Source organism: Myodes glareolus, chromosome 16, assembly GCF_982192425.1.
Source record: "Myodes glareolus chromosome 16, mMyoGla1.1, whole genome shotgun sequence".
In the NCBI taxonomy this organism is placed as follows: Eukaryota; Metazoa; Chordata; class Mammalia; order Rodentia; family Cricetidae; genus Myodes; species Myodes glareolus.
The window spans coordinates 2,645,432-2,658,824 of record NC_142041.1 but is presented as its reverse complement, the minus strand read 5'-3'; the positions used below and the strand labels follow the sequence as shown (position 1 = coordinate 2,658,824).

General features: G+C 38.3%; 1 pseudogene; it reads left to right on the top strand.

Moving 5' to 3' along the window:
- Positions 1-12,394: 12,394 nt before the first annotated feature.
- LOC148119517 (small ribosomal subunit protein uS12 pseudogene) lies at positions 12,395-12,914 on the top strand (annotated as a pseudogene).
- Positions 12,915-13,393: the final 479 nt, after the last annotated feature.

Below are 13,393 nucleotides of genomic sequence, written 5' to 3'. Positions count from 1 at the left end.
CTCGAAAATTGACCACATACTGGGTAGCAAAGCAAACTTCCACAGATACAAAAAAATATTAGTAACCACCTGTGTCTTGTCAGACCACCATGGATTAAAGTTAGAATTCAACAACAGTGCTACCCCCAGGAAGCCAACAAATTCATGGAAGTTGAACAGTCAACTACTGAATAACCCCTGGGTCAAGGAAGAAATAAAGAAAGAAATTAAAGTCTTCCTTGTATTTAATGAAAATAAAGACACAACATACTCAAACCTATGGGACACTATGAAAGCAGTGCTAAGAGGAAAGTTCATATCACTAAGTGCCCAATTAAAGAAAACAGAGAAAGCACACATTGGAGACTTAACAGCACACTTGAAAGCTCTAGAAAAAAAAGAAGCTGATTCACCCAGGAGGTCTAGAAGACTGGAAATATTCAAACTGAGGGCTGAAATCAACAAAATAGAAACACGGAAAACAATCCAAAGAATCAATGAAACAAAAAGCTGGTTCTTGGAGAAAATCAACAAGATCGACAAACCCCTAGCCAAACTAATCAAACGGCAGAGAGAGAACATGCAAATTAATAAGATCAGAAATGAAAAGGGGGACATAACCACAGACACAGAGGAAATTCAGAGAATCATTAGATCTTACTACGAAAATTTATATGCCACAAAGTTGGAAAATGTACAAGAAATGGACATTTTTTTAGATAAGTACCATATACCAAAGTTGAACCAAGACCAGGTGAACAATCTAAACAGACCTGTCAGTCGTGAAGAATTAGAAGCTGTTATCAAAAATCTCCCTACCAAAAAAAGTCCAGGACCAGATGGTTTCAATGCAGAAATCTACCAGAACTTCCAGGAAGAGCTAATACCTATACTCCTTAATTATTTCACAACATAGAAACAGAAGAATCATTGCCAAACTCTTTTTATGAAGCTATGGTTACTCTGATACCAAAACCACACAAAGACACAACCAAGAAAGAGAATTACGGACCAATCTCACTCATGAACATTGATGCAAAAATACTCAATAAAATACTGGCAAACCGAATCCAAGAATACATTAGAAAAATCATCCATTATGATCAAGTGGGCTTCATCCCAGAGATGCAGAGTTGGTTCAACATACGCAAATCTATCAATGTAATCCATCATATAAATAAACTGAAAGAAAAAAACCATATGATCATTTCATTGGATGCTGAAAAAGCATTTGACAAAATTCAACACCCCTTTATGATAAGGGTGTTGGAGAGATTGGGTTTACGAGGATCATACCTGAATATAATAAAAGCAATATATAGCAAGCCGACAGCTAACATCAAATTGAATGGAGAAAAACTCAAAGCCATTCCACTAAAATCAGGAACACGACAAGGCTGTCCACTCTCTCCATACTTCTTCAATATAGTGCTTGAAGTTCTAGCAATAGCAATAAGACAACATAAGGGGATCAAGGGGATTCGAATTGCAAAGGATGAAGTGAAACTTTCGTTATTTGCAGACGATATGATAGTGTACATAAGTGACCCCAAAAACTCTACCAAAAAACTCCTACAGTTGATAAACACCTTTAGTAATGTGGCAGGATACAAGATCAACTCCAAAAAATCGGTTGCCCTCCTATACACAAAGGACAAAGAAGCAGAGAGGGAAATCAGAGAAACATCACCTTTCATGATAGCAAGAAATAGCATAAAATATCTTGGGGTAACTCTAACCAAGGAAGTGAATGACCTATTTGACAAGAACTTTAAGTCCTTGAAGAAAGAAATTGAGGAGGATACCAGAAAATGGAAAGACCTCCCCTACTCTTGCATTGGAAGAATCAACATAGTAAAAATGGCAATTCTACCAAAAGCAATCTATAGATTCAATGCAATTCCCATCAAAATCCCACCAAACTTCTTCACAGACCTTGAGAGAACAATAATCAAGTTTATATGGCAAAACAAAAAACCCAGGATAGCCAAAACAATCTTATACAATAAAGGAACTTCTGGAGGCATTACCATCCCTGATTTCAAACTCAATTACAGAGCTACAGTGTTGAAAACAGCTTGGTATTGGCATAACAACAGAGAAGTCGACCTCTGGAATCGAATAGAAGACCCGGGTATTAACCCACAAACTTATGAACACCTGATTTTTGACAAGGGAACTAAAGGTATACAATGGAAGAAGGAAAGCATCTTTAACAAATGGTGCTGGCATAACTGGATGTCAACCTGTAGAAAAATGAAAATAGATCCATATCTATCACCATGCACAAAACTCAGGTCCAAATGGATTAAAGACATCAACATTAATCTGTCCACTTTGAACCTGATAGAAGAGAAAGTGGTAAGTAGTTTACATGATATTGGCACAGGAGACCACTTCCTAAGCAGAACCCCAGGAGTGCAGACAATAAGAGAAACAATGAATAAATAGAACCTACTGAAACTGAGAAGCTTCTGTAAAGCAAAGGACACTGTCAGTAAGACAAAAAGGCTACCTTCCGACTGGGAGATCTTCACAAACCCCTCATCAGACAAAGGTCTGATCTCCAAAATATACAAAGAACTCAAGAAACTAGACACCAAAACTCTAATTAACCCAATTAAAAAATGGAGTACTGATCTGAACAGAGAAATCACAACAGATGAACTTCGAATGGCCAAAAGGCACTTAAGGTCATGCTCAACCTCCTTAGCGATCAGGGAAATGCAAATCAAAACAACTTTGAGGTATCATCTTACACCTGTCAGAATAGCCAAACTCAAAAACACCAATGATAGCCTATGCTGGAGAGCTGCGGAATGAGGGTAACACTCATCCATTGTTGGTGGAAATGCAAACTTGTGCAGCCACTGTGGAAATCAGTGTGGCGGTTTCTCAGGAAACTGGGAGTCAACCTCCCTCAGGACCCAGCAATTCCACTCTTGGGAATATACCCTAGAGATGCCCTATCATACTACAAAAGCATTTGTTCAACTATGTTCATAGCAGCACTATTTGTAATAGCCAGAACCTGGAAGCAGCCTAGGTGCCCCTCAATAGAAGAATGGTTAAAAGAGGTGTGGAACATATACACATTAGAGTTTTACTCAGCGGTAAAAAACAATGACATCTTGAATTTTGCATGCAAATGCATGGAAATAGAAAACGCTTTACTGAGTGAGGTAAGCCAGACCCAAAAAGAGGAACACGGTATGTATTCACTCATAAGTGGATTCTAACCATAATTAAAGGCCTTTGAGCCTATTATTCGTGATCCTAGAGAAGCTAAATAAGAAGATGAACCTGATGAAGATTATTTAGCTATCCGCCAGGAGGTAGGAAATAGACAAGAGTCCCAGGTAACCTCGGGTGCATGGGGGTGGGGTGGGAGGGCTGTTGGAAGGGGAGAGGGTTAGAGAGAAGGGAGTAGGGGAGGAATGGGGAAAGCTCGGTTGACCGGGATGGGGGGGAGGGAGGAAGGATGAATATGGGATCAGGGAAGAATATATTTCAACTAAGGGAGTCATTTTAGGGTTTACAGGAGACTTGATTATATATGGGATCCCAGGAGAGATTCCCAGATGTTCTCTGGACAGAGGAGAGGGTGCCTGAACCGGCCTTGGCCCATAACCATACTGATGAATATTTTGCTTATCACCATAGATCCTTCATCTGGCGATGGATGGCGATATAGACGGAGACCCACATTGGAGCACCGGACTGAGCCCCTCAAGGTCCAAATGAGGAGCAGAAGGACGAAGAAAATGAAAAAGGAAATAAGGACTGCGAGGGATGCTATCACCCACTGATACAAGGGGACGGATCTATTGAGAGTTTACCAAGGCCAGTTGGACTGGGACTGAACGAGGACGTGATCCAACCAGATTCTCTGAATGTGGCCGGATTCTCTGAATGTGGCTGGCCCGGAGTCTTTCTGAAAAGCCATTGACAATGACACTGGGACTTATTTCCTCTGCATATACTGGATTTTGGGGATCCAGTCTGTTTGGATACTCACCTTCCTGGACCTGGAGGGAGGGGGAGGAACTTGAACTTCCCACAGGGCAGGAAACCCTGACTGCTCTTAGGGATGTAGAGGGAGGAGGAGAGGGAGTGGGGGGAGTGGGAGGGTGTTGGGAGGAGGGGCGGAACTGGAAACTTTTATAATTTATAAAATTACTTTCTAAAAGTAAAAACAAACAAACAAACAAAAAACCACTATTTACTTGTTTTTGTAACAGCGTTTGGCTGTCACAATGTTCCTGCTTCCTCTTCTGCAATGATTACTGGGCATTGCGGGTATTTATGTGTGATAATCATGTTCCATTTAAAAGGTGTAGAGCATTCTATAGTCTCTTATTCTGTGCACGTTGACCAATTTTCATTCTCAATATTAATCACATATACTGTAAAATAAGCTTCTTTGATGAGTACTGACTCCTCTTCATCTTTGTGAGGCAGGCCTCTGCTCAGTTGTTATATCTTCAAAGACACCTTTCTTGACACGTGCCCCTGCCCATGGAGTCCTGTTCTCTGCCAGGCAGTTCTTCCCATCACCCTGTTTTCTTTGGTCCTGGAACTTTGATATTGTTACTGTATTTGTTTTATTGTTTGTCCTCTCTTCGTAAGGTACACTCTTGTGTTATTCATGCCCTATATTACCTGGATGGAACGTAGTAGGTTAGATATATTACCAACATTTGTTGAATGAAAGAAAGAATGAAATGTTTGAGTAGATAATTTTCTGAATGGTAATACAGACTATTTATTTATATTTGGACTGTAAATCTGTGAGAATAAAAATTTGAAATTTAAAAAATACTGTAAGGCATTGGTAATTAATACTATCTCCATAGTTAAAGATATACAGGCTAATGTCTGCTCGGAGACTGGTGGTCTTGAAAACTTTAGGTTTTTTTACTAGATGAATATCAATGAGGTCATCTTTGCATTTTTTTCTTATTAGTTTCCATAGGCATTGTAAAATACCCATTTCTCAACTCAGCTGTTTTACAATCTCATCTTGGTTTATACTTTTCTTTCTAGATAGCTATACCATATAAACTATATACGATAAGAAACATTACCTACAGCAATAACTGACATGGACCAATAAAATCAAAAATTTAAAGCAGGAAATGCCAGAGCCTTGACATCACACCTGTTTTAAAAATTAGAACATTTTATGTTCCTCTGAGGTGCAGAGGTTTGGCTGGCTTTATTTCCCACTGGGGTCTCAGTAATTGACATACTCAACCAATTTGTATAGGTTTATTGCAGGTACTATATATTGTGAGAGATAAAAAGGGAAGTTTACATGTGTGTCACTTTTCCAAAAACAAGTTATTAACTGAATGTGATGCCACACCTGCAACCCCAGCGTCCAGGGGGCTAAGAAAAGAATAATTTTGGGTTCAAGGCTAGCCTGTCCAAACTAAACAGATAACAGAAAAATATTTATGTGGAGTCTGTAGGAACAATGTAAAGGTGAAGACCACAATGTTGGATGATATCTCCAGGATCTAAGAGGAATTCCACAACTGCCGTAACCAGGGCTTGTCTCAACAGTTCTAAGCGATGAATGGAAAGCAGTCTTCTCTGCTCATGTGAGTTTTTAAAAACTTTCTTTTATTGTATTTTGCCAAATACAATACTGTCCAAAATCAAGATGACAAAGTGTTGAAATTTGCTTAATGTTTTGGTGATGCATTGTATCATTTCAGCCAGGTTCATATCTCAATTTTTCCACAGCTCTCCTTGACAGAGGACTGTGCCCTGATCTTAGGCAGAGCTTGGTGTTGGCGGCAATCCTGCTGGGACGGCTTCCTCATGGAGTTTTGCAGAACTGTGGGTCAGCTTGATATGTGCACATGTTTTATTCTCTCTCTTCCGCAGGCAGCTAAAGGATAAATGTGCAACATTACTCCTCTCGAAGAGACTACAGACTGACATTATATGGTACAAAGGGGAACAAAACATTTCTCTCAGGATGTGTTGTTTTTATGGTACAGTTTCTGAGATGTTTTTGAGATGCTTTGTTCTGGCCAGATTTGGTTTAAATTCTGCTGTCAGAAATACTCAACACAAGTGATCTCTTGGGTGAAAAGAGCCTAAGTATTGCAGAGGTATAAAGTTGATTATACAATTTCCTCCTTACATCATTTGGCAAGGACCAGGGTCACATAAAATTTATGTGCCCTCTGAGCTCCGATTTTCACTCATTACGCGTTAACTGATATTATGGTCATTGTTGGCTGAGCTCCGATTTTCACTCATAAGCGTTAACTGATATTATGGTCTTTGTTGACGGACATACTTGCAGATGGTTTTCACCATTTTTCTTCATTTCTTTGCAAGCTCAGCAACTACATGTTTGCAAACTAAGCCACGTCTTAAATTTGCATAGGGGTTGGCAGGAGTAGAAGGAGCTCTAGCCTGTGGATGGAATCATGGTGGAGAAACAGGTAGTTTTTGCTATCAGCTGGCATTTCATTTATCCTCACCTCATTCTGGTGACTCCTATTCTCTGACGTCACTGCACGCAATGGTCCAAGTTTCTTCCTACTCCTTCCTATCAGCTCCTTATGGCTGCTTTGGGTCTGGGCATAGTCTCGGAGGGAGGTTTGGGAACAGCAGATGTGAACCTTGTAAGATGTACGGGTGGTCCCTGGAGTGATCAGCTTACAGTTTTAGGCTGCTCTGAGTTCAGAGCCAAAACAAACTCTAGGAAACCAAGCAGAAAAATCATGACACATTTTCCAGCTAGTTTTTAATTCATTTTGTGAACATCAGCAAAAACCATCCACTTCACAAAGATAAAAGCCCGCCTTCCTATGAATATTGCCTTTATCAAGAAAATGCCAAAGAGATAACTTATGCTAAATGAAAACTTCACAGTTTAGATTTCTAATGGGTAGTTTCTCCCCGGTACACAGGCTGGTGCAGAGATACAGAGGCTTTATACCTGCTGTTGCTGACTCCCCATCCCTTTCTTAACTCAGAAAATCCCTGCTTTGTTAACATTTTCATCATTCCCAGGCACTGATAGCCACCTCCTTGGCATCAACAGCGATACAAAATTCCAGTGTTATTGCATTATCATGATATCATTTTCTTTATTTTCTGTTCTGATAGTTAAGACGCTGGAATCTGGAAGTTACTGGAGGTGTGGACCTGTCCTTGACAATTTTAAACTGGACTTTGTGAAACTAAAAATTGCTTAATGTGTCTTTCTGCATCCACAAAATGATCAGGGTAATAATATGTACTTCCTACTATTATGAGGAGTATGAAAATTAATATCTGTGAAGGATTTAGTGGATTAGTATACTTTATTTAGCGAGCATATACTAGATCTTTCTATATCACAGAATGTACACCTGGGGCTGTGTTCATAGATATGGGAGAATTTCTCGGGCAATGGCTATACGGTTATCTAGGCATAGAATGCTCAAAGACATTACTAAAAAAAAAAACTTGTCATTCATCCAATGAGTATTTACTAAGCACCATTTTTTTTTCATGCAAGATATTGACCTAGATGCTAAGGAACATAATTATGAATGAGAAAAAAATAGTCTTACTCAGTTCCTTGGTCTGGTACCTATAATGCTATATAATTATATTAAATCATATTTATATATAATTTATATATTAAGTATTTATATAATTTAATATATTTTATAATATATTATAATTATATTTTATATAATTATAATTTATTTATATACATATTAAATATTATATGCTATATAATTATATAATACCATTATATAATTATAATATAATTATATATATTTATATATATATAAAAACTGAGGGATTTATAAATTATATTTGACAGTCAGGGCCTTTGCCTTGAGAACACACAATTGTTACTTTAGGCACTGTCTCCATTAAAGCAGCTCCACCTTTGTTATGAGGATGCTCAACTCAAAGAGCTGCCTCTTTACCTGTGCTCTCGTCTCCAGAGTGCCCAGTGCTCACAATAACTGTTATAAGAACCCACTAGAAAGTCTTCCAATGGTACATCCATTTCATAATTCACTTAGTTTTATTTTCTGAAACAAACCAATCCATGAAATATATAATATACTGTGTTTTTTAAATGGTGTAATGTTAATAAGATGAGCTTAGTGAATATCTAAATAATACCACAAATCCCAAGGACACTGATACCCTGGAACTCAGTCTAGTTTTAAACTATGTCATACAAATACCATTTAGCTCAAAGAGAATCAATTCCACCTTAGTTATATTTATCACAAAGTAATTTCTTTGAGGAAATGTTTGAAAAATTCTTCCTTCTGTAGAGAGACATAAAACTCTTTTAAAACTACTAGAAAAATTTAAAATATACAAGGAAATGAAACTAAATAATGATTGATAACTAAATCATAATAAGAAATAAGCTTATTATGATGCAAAACTCCTAATGCCATGAATAAAATGCCTTAATGACTTAATAAAAATTTTGTGTGCTTTTTTCCAACTTATAAAAAGTTACTGTGAAAACTGAAAACACAAAGCTTTGTAATGCTTTTTTTTGCAGCTGTTGAGAATCTGTATCCTTCGGGCCTGAAAGACCATTACTCTCGTGAAACAGAACAGAACTGCATGATACTTTTCGCTGTAGTCATGGCATGAAATAAGCAGAACCGTTCATCTAGGTCTGTAAAGATGGTAGTAGCAGTGGTGTTAACACTCCCCCTAGAAGGAAGGAGGGAAGATCAGCCGTTCCCTTCTTACCAGCTGTGCAGGGTGTGCAGGTGTGAGGAATTTCAGCTTCTTAAATTGGAGGTGGCAATCCCATATGGTGTCACGTAATCTAATGAGGAAGGCCATTTGGCAAATTTGGCAAATATTAAGAGTTAAACATTTGTAACAATCAAAAATTAATTCCCAAAATCAAACAAGTGAATTAAAGATGTGTTACATTGTGGTACTTCCCTGCAATCACAGCTCTGAACCCACAAGAACCTTACGCCATGTCTTGCCAGCAAATGTTCCCTGCATCACCTTAGCTATAAGTCAGCATCACTGTTATCAACTGCAGTCTCTTCATTGTTGGCACAGTTTCCTTATTTTATACAAACATAATAGCTTAACTATGGAAACAAAGTCTTAATACTTTCCTCCTGTCATCTGTCAGAATGTTCTCATCAGATAGTACAGTATACCTTTGGATTGAGTTACCTTAGAATGTTTGATTTCAAAAATTGCTATTTGAGTTTCATAAAAAATATTTAATGACTTTCCCAATAGTTTTTCTAGATGGCCCTAAGCACACTTCTACTGTTTTTACTATATATTTATGAGAAGTGATAGTCTCAACATTGATGATTGTAGAATAAAATCGAAACATCAACCAACTCTGAAATGCTTTGAAGATGTTCTATGTCCTGAACAGATTCCTGCCCTGCAGTGTCAGATATTCAGCCAAAATTAGATTGTTTTAATACAGAAATAAACAACATTAAACTCATTAGTATGTAAATATATTTTATCTTTTTTCAAAAGTAAAATTGTATGGATGTCAAAGAATTATTTTGGAATAGATCTCTTTAAGCTTTATCAGTAAATATTGTTTTGCATATCTATTATGTATGGCTATATTTTCAACATCATGTAAAATGTCTTGAGTAAAGTGATTAGGAGAGACAAAGTTTAAAAAAGCTTTATCCTAGAGTATGTATAGTGTGGAAGGTTGCCTGGTATTGAGGACACCAGGGATGTGGTTTTGTGAGTCATCACCCATAGTGAAGTTGCACTTTTCAACAGTCAGCTGCTTCTGAGTCATCTGTGCTCTTGTTAGGGATGCTTCACCATTGCTCTTCTGACCCCCCCCCCCCAACAAAACATATAGGTCCACCAAACTGACTAGGATTTCTTTCCTTTAGTACATGGGTGTCCTATCAGGGGTGAATAGACATTACTTTTCCCCAGGAAAGGAAATGGCACCTATATGACATAAACAAAATTAGAAGATCATTTTCTATCTTTTAGAAAACACATATGATAACATCTAAAGCTTTGTCATTTTATGGTTAGTACAAAAAAGAGGATAACTTGACTGCTGACACATGAGTTGAACATGGATGACACCAATAGACATGTTCATGTGTACAGGGAAAAGTTTATGATGCCTTAGTCTTCCACAAGGAACTATAGGCAACCAAAGAATGTTGGGAGCAGGAGACATAGTCTTCCACCAAATGAGCCTACCTACTGGTTATTAAAATCCAGCTGTTAACCCTGAAAGCATACATACAAGTAACATTATACAGGCTAGGCAATATATATATATATATATTATAATATATATAATAGTATCAATTGTTACATATACAATATATATTTATTTACAATTAATTGTAAAGAAGAGGGCATGAATTTGAACAAAAGCAAGGAGAGGTATATGGGGATTTAGAGGAAGGAAAAAGAGGAAAAGTGATGTAATTATAATCTTTAAAAAAAAGCTAATTAAAAAAAGGACCCCATTTTGTTTTCTAGTACAAAGCTTATGGGTGTTACCTTCATAGTTTTAGGACAGATTATTCAAACTACATACTGCATCAAGTGACAACCATTTGAGTAATTTGGGTCTCAGAGAATACATAGGATATTGATACAATTGCAAACAAAACCCTTGGAATGATTTAAATGTGTTGTTTCGAGGACAATGTCAAGACTTGAGAAAAAGTTCATAATTTTCAACTTTGTTTCAAAAGAAAGATTCATAAGGGGACACTTGCCTGACTGTGTGTCAAGCTTCCAGGACTCTTGGTTTCCAACACCGTATTATATCTGCATGCCTCATTGGACATACCATACAGAAGAGGAAAACTAATGATAGACTAAGTACATGAAGCTGTTTTCAAGCATCTGGTAGAATGCTGCTGCTGCTGCTGCTGCTGCTGCTACTGTGAAAGTGTAAACATAGGGACATCTTTCAGAAAATAAAATCTTTAGACAAAGAATGAAAATGGTTCAAGAATGAAATTGTGTTCTCGATGTGGAGCATTAGACTCTCTTTCTGTTAGGAATCCCAGGATAGACTTTGTTCTCAGGGCGCTGGCACTGAGTCTCCCACATACTCTTTGTAATCTCAAAGGGGAATGGACAAAAATAAAAGATCATTAAATATATAAAATAAAAGTCATTCGTAACAGGACACAAAAAAATCTATTCTGTTCATTTTCTGTCCTTGCAGCATTTGAGTGGAAGAGTGAAATGTAGATGCTCACGGCAGTAAAAATGCTGTTAATTTTATAATGAAAGAAGGTGAGAGTTGACTACATTGGGAACAATTATTTGTTGAACTAAGTCTGAGTGTATTTTGAAAATTCAATGTCACTTGATGACATTAGAGTCCCTTCTTAGATTATGTTCTCTCTCTTTCTGTGATTTTCAATATACTCTACTGTATGGTAGAGTTTCCAACTGTTATATTGTTTGGAAAATAGTTAAGTTTAGAGTGGGTCTTGGATATTATAACTCAAAGGCACAATTTAAAATTAAAATATTGTTTTGTTATTGCTACCTTTTGGGTACCACTTTGGTTATTTTTTTTTTGGAGAAATTTTCTTTTAGTCACATAGTTCCAATGTAGGGAAATGGCTTTCTCTAGTGTTGTGACTAAATTTTCAGATTACTCTCCAAATTTATCAACATAGAAGCAATTTTTCTAATAATTTCTGTAGATCAGGTATCACAATAGGTCACATTGGGACCACTCATCTCTTATCCATGCTGATTGGCCTCTGTTACAAAGGCATAAAGGTTGGTAGGAACTCAGTCATGGATGACTGCAGTTTTGCTTCCTTCAATTTTGGTTCAGAGACTTTAAGAATTTGAGTACTAGAATTCTTTAAAGGGTCCTTTACATTCAGCATCCTGGCATGATGCTTGGTACAGAATGGTTCTATTTCTAACTGAGCAACTTAGAACTCTGACCTAAATGTCCAGACATGCAAGGGAGCACTCATTTCACTGGCCTTGGAGATTACAGTCACCTACACTGATGTCATAGGCTGCTCAGATTCAGAAGGGAAGGCACAGAAACCATGACTCAAATTAACAGCCATTTATTAAGAAATACCAAGTGAAACATGGTATGTAATCACTCATAAGTAGATATTATCTATAAAATAAAGGATAACTATGCTACAATCCACAGACCCAGAGAGATTAGCTAAAACGGAGGGTTACCTGGGACAAGCGAGGGGAGTGCCTGGATCGTCCTAAGAAGAGGGAATAGAAGAGATTTTGTGAATGGATGGGGGGTGGTTGGGGATGGGAACTCAAGCAATCAAATTGGGGGACAGAAGGAGAGAGTACTGAAAGAGATGATTAGAAATAGGGTCATTTTGGGGTCAGATTAAAAACCTGGTGCAAAGCAGTCTCCCAGGCGTCGGCTCTCTCTTTCTCTGGGGCCCGTGGCGTCGGCAAGATGGGCAAGTATCGTGGTCTCCGTACTGCCAGGAAGCTCCGCAGCCACCAACGGGACCAGAAGTGGCATGATAAACAATACAAGAAAGCCCACTTGGGCACAGCCCTGAAGGCCAATCCTTTTGGAGGTGCCTCTCATGCCAAGGGAATCGTGCTGGAAAAAAGTAGGAGTTGAAGCCAAACAGCCAAATTCTGCTATCAGGAAGTGTGTCAGGGTGCAGCTCATAAAGAACGGCAAGAAGATCACAGCTTTCGTGCCCAATGATGGTTTCTTGAACTTCATTGAGGAAAACGATGAAGTTCTGGTTGCTGGATTTGGTCGAAAGGGTCATGCTGTAGGTGATATCCCTGGAGTCCGCTTTAAGGTTGTTAAAGTAGCCAATGTGTCCCTTTTGGCCCTGTACAAAGGCAAGAAGGAAAGACCAAGATCCTAAATTTTGACAGTGGAAGCACAGTAATAAATTTTCCTATTCTGAGAAAAAAAATAGCAGTCTCCCAGGAATCTACAAGAATGACCCCACTTAAGATTGCTAGTACAAGTGGGTAGCCTGAATTGACCATCTCCTGTGACTGGGCAAAACTTCCAGGGGAGGGAGTGGGAAACCAATCCAGCCACCTAACCTTCGATCTACAGTCTGTCTTGTGGATGGGATATGGGGGCGGGACAAGAGTGGCCTCGTGATTGATGGAATGACCATCCAATGACTGATCTAGCCTAAAACCCGTGCCAGAAGAGAAAGCCTACCCTAGACAATGCCTGGGGCACCAGGACTCACAGGCTGGATGACCCAGAGACTTAGGATAGAAGCAATTATGACTGGGGCAAAAGTGTCAATGTCATGATACCTAATGATATTATGCTATATTCACGGATTGGTGCTTAGCCCAGTTGTCATCAGAGAGGCTTCATCCGTCAACTGATGGAAACAGATGGAGACCCACAGCCAAGCATTTGGTGGAGCTC